Here is a 14,777-nt window from a genome sequence, read left to right on the forward strand (position 1 = left end):
ATCTTTTATCATACCTAAGGTAAACTATTATTATAACTATTTATTCTTTAACATCATCAAAAATCCTAGAAGGATATACTACTACCTAAGTTAAGAGGAAGTTCATTGTAAATAACTTCCAAAAGTCTAGAAATGACAAAAACATCTCATTGCCTGGACTCAGAGTTCTTTGGTATCTTTGGAGAATCTATCTTTAGCCACCAGGGAAATGCAAATTAAAAGTACTTTGAGATTTTATCTTATACCAGCCTGAATGGCCAATATCAATAAAATAAAGCAAGTGCTGTCAATGATGTAGAGAAAGGGTGACAACCCTGTAGTCCCAGCACTGAGACGGGGAAGTGTTTATATAATTTATTGAAACTTTCATATATGCATAATAACATATTTTGGACATATTCACCCATGTCATCCTTCTCAACTTTCTTTTTTTAAAATATATATTATAATTCAGAGGGTTCAATTTGTGTTGCCAGTATAGGGACTGGAGTTGGGCCTCCACTGAGATATGATTGACCGAAGGGGTTACAATTCTTAAACTGACTCTCTTTCCCCAGAAGAGATCAACTGTCAACAGCTCCTAAGAAGCCCCGCCCCCAGAAAGGGGCGTTTGCGGGGGGGGGGGGGGGAGACGAAGCTGTCTACTCAAAGTCCACGGGCTGCGCATGCGCGGGTGGGCAAGGGTTGTTGCAGGGGGAGTCAGGGAGGCCCCTGTTAAGCTTCTGGCTCCACCAGTGCCAGAGTCCCCTCTTCTCCCCAGCCGCCGCCAAGAAGTTGCCGCCTGTCGTCCTTCTCCACCTAGGAGGTGCTCGGACTTGGCCGCGGGGTGAGCCCTTGGAGCCCAACGGTGAGGGCTCAACTTAGTTGAGGGAAGTCTGGGCGTGAGGAGCGGTCACAAGCATAGGCCTCTCAGACTTGGTTGCCCTCGGCCATGCCCGGGATGCAAGACCCGGGTCAGGCGAGAGCATCCGTAGCCAGGGTTTGGCGTGGCCGCCGATTCTACCCTCCGTGGATCCGCGTTCTCCTGCTACCAACTTCAGTGGCTCCTGCTGGGACTTTGCTCTGAAGGACAGGGTCTCGGAGGGGACATCGCAGGAAAGAGCACTCTGGTACAGTGGATCAGTCAGGTAAGCACTGCATGCCCTGGCAGTCTTAGGGCATTTTCCCACACTTTCTCTGGGGAGGTGGTGTGGCTAATGCTCAGAAAACTGCATTCAGATCCTCAGCTGGGGCCCTAGTGCATACCCAGCTAGTTGCTGCTTTTGGTACATAGAACTCGCGGAATGCATGAAACAATGTAGAAAACCCTGTTTTCTTCTAGTTGAGAAACTGTTTACCCCCATTCCCACCCCATCTTGCCTCTGAAAGATTGAGTCACATTAAGTTTCTAGACCCTCTGTGAATTCAGGAATTCACAATGAAAATTGGATTTTAGTGTTCGGTCTTTGCTTTTCTACTCCGTACTGAAGCTATTTTGAGAGTTCATTGTTAAAGTATTGTATCTTTTTTAGCTTACTACCGTCGCTCCCTTATCATCCTCATTTATTTCCAGAAGTCGCTCATTCATGTTTTTAAACCATTCCATTTTCTGGGTCTGGAGAAGTGCTCCAGCTTTTGAAAGGTTGTCTGTAGAGGTGTTTCCATGAGCTAAGATGACCTGAGATAAATCGGTGTCATTTTGTACACTTTCATTTCTTGGGGATTTACAGACTGCATTAAACACGTGCCTTCTTAAGTTTTGAGTGCATTCAGTTCCCCTGCATTTCGTAGACTGGAGTTATGCTGTGATGATGATTCTGTTTTAATTCCCGAAGTGGATCTAGCTTAAGTATCCTTTCATTCATATTGAAACACAATGGTCATGTCATTTCATGTTAATTTCAGATGCATCTCTTTGGCATCTGTTAAAGTTTTCTTTGAAAAATACTGCAAATGATATTTTGATTTCTTTTCTTTTCTTTTTTATTTTTCCATTCAAAAATTTCCACTTCCTCCCCTTCTCCCATTCCCCTCTCATCCTCCCCCCCCCCCATTCAGTCTTAAGAGAGGGCAAGGAACCCTGCCCTATGGGGTGTCCAAGGGCCTCCCCCATCCATCCAGGCCCAGGAAAGTGTGCATCCAGACAGACTAGGATCCCAAAAAGCCAGTACATGCAGTAGAAACAAGTCCCAGTGCCATTATCAATGGCTTCTCAGTCAGCCCCCATTGTCAACCTCATTCCTAAGTCCGGTTTGATCACATGCTCATTCAGAGCTGGTCCAGCTGGATTTGGTGAGCTCCCATTAGAACAGGCACACTGCCTCAGTTGGTGGACCAACCCTTCGCGGTTCTGACTTCCTTGCTCGTCTTCTCCCTCCTTCTGCCTTAAAACTGGACCTTGGGAGCTCAGTCCATTGCTCTGAGGAGGGTCTCTGTCTCTACCTTCATCTGTGGCTGGACAAAGATTCTATGGTGGTATTTGAGATAATCATCAGTGTGATAGTAGGGCAAGGCCAGTTCAGGCAACCCTCTCCTCTGCTGTTCAAGGACCTAGCTGGGGACATCCATCTGTGGACACCTGGGATCCCCTCTAGAGCCAAGTCTCTTGCCAACCCTAAAATGGATCCCTTAATGTAGGTTACTTCTTCCTTGCTCCTATATCCGCCCTTCCTCCATCTCCTCTCTCCCACTCCCCCAAGCTCTTGCCAGTCCTTCCCTTCTCCCTTCCCTCTCCCCCCTCCCCTTCCCACAACCTCAACCCCATCCCTTCCCCCACCACTATGCTTACAACTTTTGCCCTGCAATCTTGTTTGCTTCCAATTTCCAGGAGGATGTATACATATTTTTCTTTGGTTTCACCTTGTTATTTGGCTTCACTGGGCTTGTGAACTATAGGCTTAATGACCTTGGTTTGTGTCTAGAGTCCACAAATGAGTGAGTACATACCATATTCATCTTTTTGGGTCTGGGTTATCTTACTCAGAATAGTGTTTTCTATTTCCACCCATTTGCATGCAAAATTCAAGATGTCATTGTTTTTACTGCTGAGTAGTACTCTCTCTGTACTTTCTGTATTCATTCTTTCTGGATCCATTCTCTCATTGAGGGGCATTGTTTCCAGGTTCTGGTTATTACAAATAATGCTGCTATGAACATAGTTGAACAAATGCTTTTGTAGTATGACAGGGCATCTCTTGGGTATATTCTTAGGAGTGGTATTGCTGGATCCTGAGGTCGGTTGATTTCGAACTATCGGCGAATCAATCCCACACCAGTTATGTTTTAAGGGGTTATTTATTTTGGGGGGTAAAACTTACATACACCATAAACCGTCAGGAAGGGAGCCTAGTCGCAGGAGCCAGGAGCAAGCACCGGAACCAAGAGCCAGAACCAAGAGGGCCTGATCCGGAACTGCTTCTCTTTTTAAAAGAGAAATATACCACGCCCCAGTGGGCTGGTATTTCAGCAGCTATTGGCTGACGGAGCGGAAGTCGCTCCCCGCTGCACTGTGGGCTCGTATTTCAGCGACTATTGGTTGAGGCAGCGGAAGTTACTCCCACAACACCGAACTTCCTGAGAAACCGTCACACTGATTTCCAAAGTGGTTGCACAAGATTACGTTCCCACCAACAATGGATGAGTGTCCTCCTAACTCCACATCCTCTCCAGCAAAGGCAATCATTGTTGTTTTTGATTTTAGCCATTCTGACAGGTATAAGATGGTATGTCAAAGTTGTTTTGATTTTCATTTTCTGATAGATAAGGAAGATGAACATGACCTTAAGTGTCTCTTGGTCATTTGAACTTCTTCTGTTGAGAATTCTATGTTCAGTTCAGTACTCCATTTTTTAATTGGGTTAATTAGAATTTTAAAGTTAATTAAATTTTATTTTTATTTTTTCAATTTATTTATTTATTAAGAATTTCTACCTCCTCCCCACCTCCCATTTCCCTACCTCTCCCCACACTCTCTATCCCCCTCCCTCTCCATTCCTAAGAGAGGGCAGGGTTCCCTACCCGTGAGAAGTCCAAGGTTCTCCCCCCTCCATCCAGGTATAGGAAGGTGAGCTTCCAAACAAACCAGGTTACCACAAAGCCAGTCCATGTAGTAGAATCAAAACCCAGTGCTATTGTCCTTGGATTCTCAGTCAGCCCTCATTGCCAGCCACATTCAGAGTGTCCAGTTTGATCACATGCTCCATCATTCCCAGTCCAGCTGGCCTTGGTGAGCTCCCATTAGATCAGTCCCACCGTCTCAGTGGGTGGACACGCACCTCGCGGTCCTGACTTCCTTTCTCATGTTCTCCATCCTTCTGCTCCTCATTTGGACCTTGGGAGCTCAGTCCAGAGCTCCAATGTGGGTCTCGGTCTCTATCTCCATCCATCGCCAGATGAAAAGGTTCTATGGTGATATGCAAGATATTCATTAGTGTGGCTATGGGACAAGGCCAGTTCAGGCTCCCTCTCCTCTGCTGCCCAAGGAACAAGCTGGGGACATCTCCTTGGACACCTGGGAACCCCTCTAGAGTCAAGTCTCTTGCCCACCCTAAATGGCTCCCTTAATTAAGATATTTACTTCTCTGCTCCCTTATGCACCCTTACTCCATCCTAATCATCCCTTTCTTCCAAGCTCTTCCAAATCCTCCCCTTCTCCCTTCTCCCTCCAATCTCCCCTTACACCTACCCCAACCCCATACACCCAACTTTTACCTTTTATCTTGTCTACTTCCAATATCTAGGAGGATAACTATATTATTTTCTTTGGGTTCACCTTCTTATTCAACTTCTCTAGGATCACGAAATATAGGCTCAATGTTCTTTAATTATGGCTAGAATCCACTTATGAGTGAGTACATACCATATTCCTCTTTTTGGTTCTGGGTTATCTCACTCAGTAAAGTGTTTTCTATTTCCATCCATTTGCATGCAAAATTCAAGATGTCATTGTTTTTTTACCGCTGAGTAAAACTCTAAAGTGTATATGTTCCATACCTTCTTTAACCATTCTTCTATTGAGGGGCACCTAGGTTGTTTCCAGGTTCTGGCTATTACAAATAGTGCTGCTATGAACATAGTTGAACAAATGCTTTTGTAGTATGATAGGGCATCTCTTGGGTTTATTCCCATGAGTGGAATTGCTGGGTCCTGAGGTAGGTTGACTCCCAGTTTCCCAAGAAACTGCCATACTGATTTCCAAAGTGGTTGCACAAGTTTGCATTCCCACCAACAATGGATGAGTGTTCCCCTTTCCCACATCCTCTCCCACATAGGCTCTCATTTGTGTTTTTGATTTTAGCTATTCTGACAGGCATAACATGGTATCTCAAAGTTGTTTTGATTTGCATTTCCCTGATCGCTAAGGAGGTTGAGCATGACCTCAAGTGTCTTTTGTCCATTTGAATTTCTTCTGTTGAGAATTCTCTGTTCAGTTCAATACCCCATTTTTTAGTTGGTTTAATTAGAGTTTTAATGTCTAGTTTCTTGTGTTCTTTATGTATTTTGGAGATCAGATATTTGTTGGATGCGGGGTTGGTGAAGATCTTCTCCCAGTCAGAAGGTAGCCTTTTTGTCTTAATGACAGTGTCCTTTGCTTTACAGAAGCTTCTCAGTTGCAGGAGGTTCCACTATTCAATGTTGCCCTTATTGTCTGTGCTACTGGGCTTATATGTAGGAAGTGGTCTCCTGTACTCATGTGTTGCAGGCTTATTCCCACTTTCTCTTCTATCAGGTTCAATGTGGTCGGATTTATACTGAGACGTTTAATCCATTTGGACTTGAGTTTTGTGCATGGTGATAGATAGGGATCTATTTTCATTCTTCTGCAGATTGACTTCCATTTATGCCAGCACCATTTATTGAAGATGCTTTCTTCCTTCCATTGTATAATTTTAGCTCCTTTGTCAAAAATTAGGTGTTCATATGCTTGTGGATTAATATCCGGGTCTTCAATTCGATTTCATCGGTCAATGTCTCTGTTTTTATGCCAATACCAATCTCTTTTCATTACTGTAGCTCTGTAATAGAGTTTGAAGTCAGAGATGGCAATGCTTCCGGAAATACCTTTATTGTATAGGATTTTTTTTGGCTATCCTGGGTTTTTTTGTTTTTCCATATAAAGTTGATTATTGTTCTCTCAAGGTCTGCAGAGAATTTTGTTGGGATTTTGATGGGGATTGCATTGAATCTATAGATTGCCTTTGATAGAATTGCCATTTTTACAATGTTGATCCTACCAATCCAAGAGCAAGGGAGATCATTTCGTTTTCTGGTGTCCTCTTCAGATTCTTTCTTCAAAGCCTTATAGTTCTTGTCAAATAGATCTTTCACTTCTTTGGGTAGAATTACTCCAAGATACTTTATGCTATTTGTGGCTATTGTGAAAGGTGACGTTTCTCTGATTTCCCTCTCTGATTCTCTATTCTTTGTGTATAGGAGGGCAACTGATATTTTTGAGTTGATCATGTGTTCTGCCACATCACTGAAGGTATTTATCAGCTGTAGGAGTTCTTTGGTAGCGTTTTTGGGGTCACAGATATACACTGTCATATCATCTGCAAATAACGAAAGTTTGACTTCTTCCTTTCCAATTCAAATCCTCTTGATCTCCTTATGTTATCTTATTGCTGTTGCTAGAACTTCAAACACCATGTTCAAGAGCCTTGTCTTGCTCCTGATTTTAGTGGAATGGCTTTGAGTTTCTCTCCATTTAATTTGATGTTAGCTGTTGGCTTCCTGTATATTGCTTTTATTATATTTAGGTATGGTCTTTGTATCCCTAATCTCTCCAAGACCTTTATCATAATGGGGTGTTATGTTTTGTCAAATCTGTTTCAGCATCTAATGAAATGATCATATGGTTTTTTCTTTCAGTTTATTTATATGATGAATTACATTGATAGATTTTTGTATGTTGAACCAGCCCTGCATCTCTTCGATGAAGCCTACTTGATCATAATGGATAATTTTTTCATGTGTTCTTGTATTTTATTGAGAATTTTTGCATCAATGTGCATGAGCAAGATTGGTCTGTAATTCTCTTTCTTGGTTGTGTCTTTTTGTGGTTTTGGTATCAGGCTAACTGTAGCTTCATAAGAAGAGTTTGGCCATGACTCTTTTGTTTCTATTATGTGAAACACATTAAGGAGTATAGGTATCAGCTCTTCTTGGAAGTTCTGGTAGATTTATGTATTAAAACCATCTGGTCCTGGACTTTTTTAGGTTAGGGTTTTTTTTTATGACAGCTTCTATTTCCTCATGACTTATAAGTCTATTTAAATTCTTCACCTGGTCTTGATTTAATTTTGCTATATAGTACTTAACTAAAAACAAGTCCATTTGTTTCACATTTTCCAACTTTGTGGCATAGAGGCTTTTGTAGTAAGACCTAATGATTCTCTGAATTTCCTCAGTATCTGCTGTTATGTCCACCTTTTCATTTCTGATCTTGTTAATTTACATGTTTTCTCTCTGCCTTTTGATTAGTTTGGATAGGGGTTTGTCAATCTTACTGATTTTCTCAAAGAACTAGCTCTTTGTTTCATTGATTCTTTGGATTGTTTTCTGTGTTTCTACTTTGTTGATTTCAGCCCTCAGTTTGATTATTTTCAGACTTCTACTCCTCCTGGGTGAGTCTGCTTCTTTTTTTCTAGAGCTTTCAGCTGTGCTGTTAAGTCTCTAATGTGAGCTTTCTCCAATTTTCTTAATGTGGGCACTTACTGCTATGAACTTTCCTCTTAGCACTGCTTTTATAGTGTCCCATAGGTTTAGGTATATTGTGTCTTTATTTTTGTTGAATTCAATGAATACTTTAATTTCTTTCTTTCTTTCTTTTTTGACCCAGTGGTTGTTCAGTAGTTGACTGTTCAGTTTCTATGAGTTTGTAGGCTTTCTGGGGGTAGAATAGTTGTTAAATTCTAACTTTATTCTATAGTGATCCAATTAGACACAGGTAGTTACTAAAATTTTTTTGTATCTGTGGGTGTTTGCTTTGTACCAAATATGTGATCAATTTTCGAGAAGTTTTCATGAGATGCTGAGAAGTAGGTATATTCTTTCCTATTTGGGTGGAATGTTATATAGAATTCTGTGAAGTCCATTTGATTCATTACCTCTTTTAGTTCTCTTATTTCTCTGTTAAGTTTCTATCTGGTTAACCTGTCCATTGGGAGAGAGGAGTGTTGAAATCTCCTACTATTAGTGTGTGGGGTTTGATGTATGCTTTGAGTTCTAGTAATGTTTCTTTTACATATGTAGGTGCTTTTACATTAGGGGCGTAGATATTTAGGTTTGAGACTTCATCCTGATGAATTGTTCCTCTTATGTGTATATAGTGTCCTTCTCCATCTCTTCTGATTGATTTTAGTTTGAAGTCAATCTTGTTAGATATTAGAATAACCACACCCGCTTGTTTCTTAGGTCCATTTGATTGAAAAATCTTTTCCCAACCCTTTACTCTGAGGTAATGTCTGTCTTTATTGTTGACGTGTGTTTCTTGTAAGCAGCAGAATGTTGGATCCTGTTTTCGTATCCATTCTCTTAGTCTGTGCCTTTTTATAGGTGAATTGAGTCATTGATATAAGTGATATTAATGACCAGTGGTTGTTAACTCTGGTTAGTTTTTTTTTTTTTTGTGGTGGTAGAGTTTGTGTGTTTCCCTTCTTTGAGTTGTGCTGGTGGAGGGTTGTTAGATGTTATTAACTATTATGTTAACTATTGTTGTTAAACAATATCAATAAAATTAATGAAATATTAATAAAATATTATTAATATTAACAAAATATTAATAAAATTAATAAACATAATAAAAATTATGTTAACTACTGTTAAAGATGTTGCTAACTATTATGGGTGTTGTTGGCTTCCTTGGGTTGTGGTTTTCCTTCTAGTACTTTCTGTAAGGCTGAGTTTGAGGGTACTTATTGTTTAAATTTGTTTTTCTCATGGAATATCTTGTTTTCTCCATCAATGGTGAAAGAAAACTTTTCTGGGTATACTAGTCTGGGCTTGCATCCATGGTCTCTTAGTGTCTGCAGCACATCTATCCAAAACCTTCTGGCTTTCAAGGTTTCCATAGAGAAGTCAGGTGTAATTCTGATCGATTTACCTTTACGTGTTACTTTACCTTTTTCCCTTGCAGCTCTTAATATTCTTTCTTTATTCTGTATGTTTTATGTTTTGATTATTATATGGCAAGGGGATGTATTTTTTTATCCAATCTATTTGGTGTTATGTTTGCTTTGTGTGTGTGTGTGTGTGTGTGTGTGTGTGTGTGTGTGTGTGTGTTTGAGACATATAGTTTAATTTTTCTTTTTTTACAATTCTTTATTTACTTATTTATTAAAAATTTCCACCTCTTCCCCATTTCCCATTTCCCTTCCCTTCCCACCAATCCTCCTCCCCTCAGTCCCCCTCCCCCTCCCTCTTCAGTCTATAAAAGCAGTAGGGTTCCCTGCCCATTGGGAAGTACAAGATCCTCCCCCCTCCATCCAGGTCTATGAAGGTGAGCATCCAAAAGAACCAGGCTCCCACAAAGTCAGTCCATGCAGTAGAATCAAAACCCAGTGCCATTGTCCTTGGATTCTCAGTCAACCTTCATTGCCAGCCACATTCAGAGTGTCCATTTTGATCACATGCTCCATCACTCCCAGTCCAGCTGGCCTTGGTGAGCTCCCATTAGATCAGTCCTACCGTCTCAGTGGGTGGGCACACACCTCGTGGTCCTGACTTCCTTGCTCATGTTCTCCATCCTTCTGCTCCTCATTTGGACCTTGGGAGCTCAGTCCAGAGCTCCAATGTGGGTCTCGGTCTCTATCTCCATCCATCGCCAGATGAAGGTTCTATGGTGATATGCAAGATATTCATCAGTGTGGCTATGGGACAAGGCCAGTTCAGACACCTTCGCCTCTGCTGCCCAAGGAACAAGCTGGGGACATCTCCTTGGACACCTGGGAACCCCTCTAGAATAAAGTCTCTTGCAAACCCTAAAATGGCTACCTTAATTAAGATATTTACTTCTCTACTCCCTTATGCACCCTTCCTCCATCCCATCCATCCCATTCCCCCAAGCTCTCCTGTATCCTCTCCTTCTCCCTTCTTTCTACCAATGTCCCCTTACATCTACCCTCACACCCCTGTGCACCCAAGCTTTCCCTGGCAATTTTGTCTACTTCCAATATCCAGGTGGATAACTATATAATTTTCTTTGGGTTCACCTTCTTATTTAGCTTCTCTAGGATCATGAATTAAAGGCTTAATGTCCTTTAATTATGGTTAGAATCCACTTATGAGTGAGTACATACCATATTCCTCTTTTGGGGTCTGGGTTATCTCACTCAGTAAAGTGTTTTCTATTTCCATCCATTTGCATGCAAAATTCAAGATGTCATTGTTTTTTTACCGCTGAGTAAAGCTCCAATGTGTATATGTTCCATACCTTCTTTACCCATTCTTCTATTGAGGGGCACCTAGGTTGTTTCCAGGTTCTGGCTATTACAAATAGTGCTGCTATGAACGTAGATGAACAAATGCTTTTGTAGTATGATAGGGCATCTCTTCGATATATTCCCAAGAGTGGAATTGCTGTGTCCTGATGGGTGTTCCCCTTTCTCTACATCCTCTCCAGCATAGGATCTCATTTGTGTTTTTGATTTTAGCTATTCTGACAGGCATAAGATGGTATCTCAAAGTTGTTTTGATTTGCATTTCCCTGATCACTAAGGAGGTTGAGCATGACCTTAATTGTCTTTTGGCCATTCGATGTTCTTCTGTTGAGAATTTTCTGTTCAGTTCAATACCCCATTTTTTAGTTGATTTAATTAGAGTTTTATTGTCTAGTTTTTTGTGTTCTTTGTATATTTTGGAGATCAGACCTTTTTCTGATGAGGGATTGGTGAAGATCTTCTCCCAGTCAGAAGGTAGCCTTTTTGTCTTAATGACAGTGTCCTTTGCTTTACAGAGTCTTCTCTGTTTCAGGAGGTCCCATTGATTCATTGTTGCTCTTATTGTCTGTGCTACTAGGGTTCTACCTAGGAAGTGGTCTGCTGTGCCCATGTCTTATAGACTACTTCCCACTTTCTCTTCTATCAGGTTCAATGTGTTCAGATTAATATTGAGGTCTTTAATCCATTTGGACTTGAGTTTTGTGCATGGTGATAGATATGGATCTACTTTCATTCTTCTACAGGTTGACATCCAGTTATGCCAGCACCATTTGTTAAAGATGCTTTCTTTTCTTCCATTGTATACTTTTTGCTCCTTTGTCGAAAATCAGGTGTTTATAAGCTTGTGGGTTAATATCAAGGTCTTCTATTCAATTCCATAGGTCGAGTTCTCTGGTTTTTTTTTTTTTTTTTTTTACCAATACCAAGCTGTTTCAATACTGTAGCTCTGTAATAGAGTTTGAAGTCAGAGATGGTAATGCCTCCAGAAGTTCCTTTATTATATAATATTGTTTTGGCTATCCTGGGTTTTTTTGTTTTTCCATATAAAGTTGATTATTATTCTCTCAAGGTTTGTGAAGAATTTTGATGGAATTTTGATGGGGATTGCATTGAATCTGTAGATTGCTTATGGTAGAATTACCATTTTTCCTATGTTGATCCTCCCAATCCAATATCAAGGGAGATCCTTCCATTTTCTGGTATCCTCTTCAATTTTTTTCTTCAAAGACTTAAAGTTCTTGTCAAATGGATCTTTCACTTCGTTGGTTAGAGTTACTTCCAGATACTTTATGCTATTTGTGGCTATCGTGAATGGTGATGTTTCTCTGATTTCCCTCTCTGCCTCTTTATCCTTTCTGTATAGGAGGGCAACTGATCTTTTGGAGTTGATCTTGTATCCTGCCACATTACTAAAGGTGTTTATCAGCTGTAGGAGTTCTTTGGTAGAGTTTTTGGGGTCGCTTATGTACACTATCATATCATCTGCAAATAACGAAAGTTTAACATCTTCCTTTCCAATTTGAATCCTCTTAATCCCCTTATGTTGTCTTATTGCTATTGCTAGAACTTCAAGCACTATATTGAAGAGGTATGGAGAGAGTGGACAGCCTTGTCGTGCAACTGATTTTAGTGGAATGGCTTTGAGTTTCTCTCCATTTAATTTGATGTTAGCTGTTGGCTTGCTGTAAATAGCTTTTATTATATTTAGGTATGAACCTTGTATCCCTAATCTCTCCAACATCTTTATCATAAAGGGATGTTGAATTTTTTCAAATGCTTTTTCAGCATCTAATGAAATGATCATATGGTTTTTTTCTTTCAGTTTATGTATTTGATGGATTACATTGATAGATTTGCGTGTGTTTAACCAGCCGTGTATCTCTGCGATGAAGCCTACTTGATCATAATGGATAATTTTTCTATTGTGTTTTTGGATTCGGTTTGCCAGTATTTTATTGAGAATTTTTGTGTCAATGTTCATTAGTGAGACTGGCCTGTAATTCTCCTTTTTGTTTGTGTTTTTGTGTGGTTTTGGTATCAGGGTAACTGTAGCTTCATAAAAAGGATTTGGCAATGACTCTTCTGTTTCTATATTGTGAAATTCATGGAGGAGTATAGGTATTAGCTCTTCTTGGAATTTCTGGTAGAATTCTGCATTGAAACCATCTGGTCCTGGGCTTTTTTTGATAAGGAGGTTTTTGATAAGAGCTTCTAATTCTTCGCGACTAACAGGTCTATTTAGATTCTTTACCTGATCTTGGTTCAACTTTGGTATATGGTACTTATCTAAAAAACATGTCCATTTCTTTTACATTTTCAAAGTTTGTGGCATACAGCCTTTTGTAGTAAGATCTAATGATTCTCTGAATTTCCTCTGTGTCTGTGGTTATGTGCTTCTTTTCATTTCTGATCTTATTAATTTGCGTGTTCTCTCTCTGCCATTTGATTAGTTTGGATAGGGGTTTGTCAATGTGATCTGCCAGATTTCGTTCCTTTGAGTACCCTTTTGGGTTAGTCCCTGCAGGTAGCAGTGTTTGGTTACATAAAGAGCAAGTACAGCATCTCTTTAGAATCTCCTTAGCTTGTTGCCATGTAATGGAAAACTCTTTCTTTAAACCTTTGTTATTGATGTGATGCTTTTAATGATATCCTGAGGCCTGTAACATGCTTCCAATCAATAATTGATCAATTTCTGCTTTCCCTTGTGCTAGAGAACCTGGCAGATCCATATGGGATCAGATGTGTGTTATGTACATCAGACAAAGCCTATTCCTCATCATGTCTTGTACCTGAACAAACAATGAAGTCAGTTCTGTATCATCTGGTATAAATTCAGCAGTTTTAAAATGCAAGATAACTCTTTCTGCACATTGTGAACCATTAACTATATTAAGAGGCTCTTTAAAATCCCTTAACACCATAAGAATGAAATATAATTCTGCCTTCTGGACAGAATTATAAGGTATTGTTCCACCTACTCATTTCGTCTGATTTGTAACCTGCCTTCCCTGATTTATTTCCATCAGTATAAAATGTACTGGCTCCAGTTATTGGAGCATCACATACAATTCGAGGAAGAATCCAAGAAGTTCCCTTTATTAGGTTGAATCTATCGCTTTTGGGATCATTGCTATTAATTTCTCTCAGAAAATTAGCACAAGCTCTTTTCCATGGTTCATTGTCTTTTCATACCCCTTTTATTTCATCAGTAGTGAAAGGCACTATAATATCTGCTGGGTCTACACCTGCTAGTTGATGAAGTCTCAGTTTGCCTTTTATAATTATTTCAGAGACCTTTTCTACATAAATTGTTAAATTTTATTTGGTTTGTGTGATCAAAAGTTCCATTCAATAAATAATATGGTCCCTCTGCATTAAAATTCCCATAGGAGATATTCTGGAAAGCAATATAACTAGAATAAAATAAGATTTGGATTCACCCTATATACATGTGCCTCCTGTAATTTTTCCTCATCCATTGTCAGTTCCTTTTCTGCTTCAGTTGATAATTCTCTGGGACTATTCAAATCTTTGTCACCATCTAAGGTTTTGTTTAAATGAATTAGTAGATCAGGTGTTATCCCAACATCCTGTTGTAGACTGGAAATGTCTCCTAACAATCTTTGAAAGTCATTAAGAGTCTGTAACCAGTTTCTCCTAATTTGTGCCTTTTGTGTTCTAATTTTCTGTAAACCTCTTCTGTAACCTAAGTAATTAACAGAATCTCCTCTTTGAATCTTTTCAGGAGCAATTTGTAATCCCCATTTAGGCAAAACTATCTTAACTTCCTCAAACATTCTTTCTAAAGAATCTATGTTTGAATCAGATAGCAAATATCATCCATGTAATGGTAAATTATAGACTTAGGGAATTGCTTACATATCATTTCCAATGCCTGACTTACAAAGTAATGATACAGGCTGGGACTACTGAGCATTCCCTGTGGTAGGACAGTCCACTGGTATCTCCTAGTAGGCTGAGAATTACTATAAGTCAGCACTGTGAAGGCAACTTTTTCTCTATCCTTTTCTTGTAAAAGTATAAGGGAAGAAGCAATGCTTCAAATCAATAACTATAAGAGGCCATCCTTTGGGTACCAGAGAAAGCAGAGGAATTCCAGACTGTAGAGGGCCCATAGGTTGAATTATCTTGTTGACAGCCCTTAGATCTGTCATCATTGTACATTTACCAGATTTCTTTTGTTCTTTATTAAAATTTTTCACCTCCTCCCCTCCTCCCATTTCTCTCCTATTCCCTCCACTCTCCCTCTTCAGTCTTAAGAGCAGTCAGGGTTTTCTGCCCTGTGGGAAGTCCAATGTTCTCCCCCCTCCATCCAGGTCTAGGAAGGTGAGCATCCAA

At 39.9% G+C, this 14,777-nt stretch overlaps 1 protein-coding gene across 1 annotated transcript in view; it reads left to right on the forward strand.

The window, feature by feature from the left end:
* The first annotated feature begins 679 nt into the window (after nucleotides 1-679).
* LOC148120171 (uncharacterized) overlaps nucleotides 680-14,777 on the forward strand; it is a 50,771-nt gene continuing 36,673 nt past the window's right edge. Inside the window, exon 1 of the mRNA XM_087912069.1 lies at nucleotides 680-1,127. The gene's annotated coding sequence lies outside the window, so the exon portion shown is untranslated. The remainder of the gene's footprint in view (nucleotides 1,128-14,777) is intronic.

This window comes from Myodes glareolus, chromosome 12 (assembly GCF_982192425.1).
Source record: "Myodes glareolus chromosome 12, mMyoGla1.1, whole genome shotgun sequence".
Classification (NCBI taxonomy): domain Eukaryota; kingdom Metazoa; phylum Chordata; class Mammalia; order Rodentia; family Cricetidae; genus Myodes; species Myodes glareolus.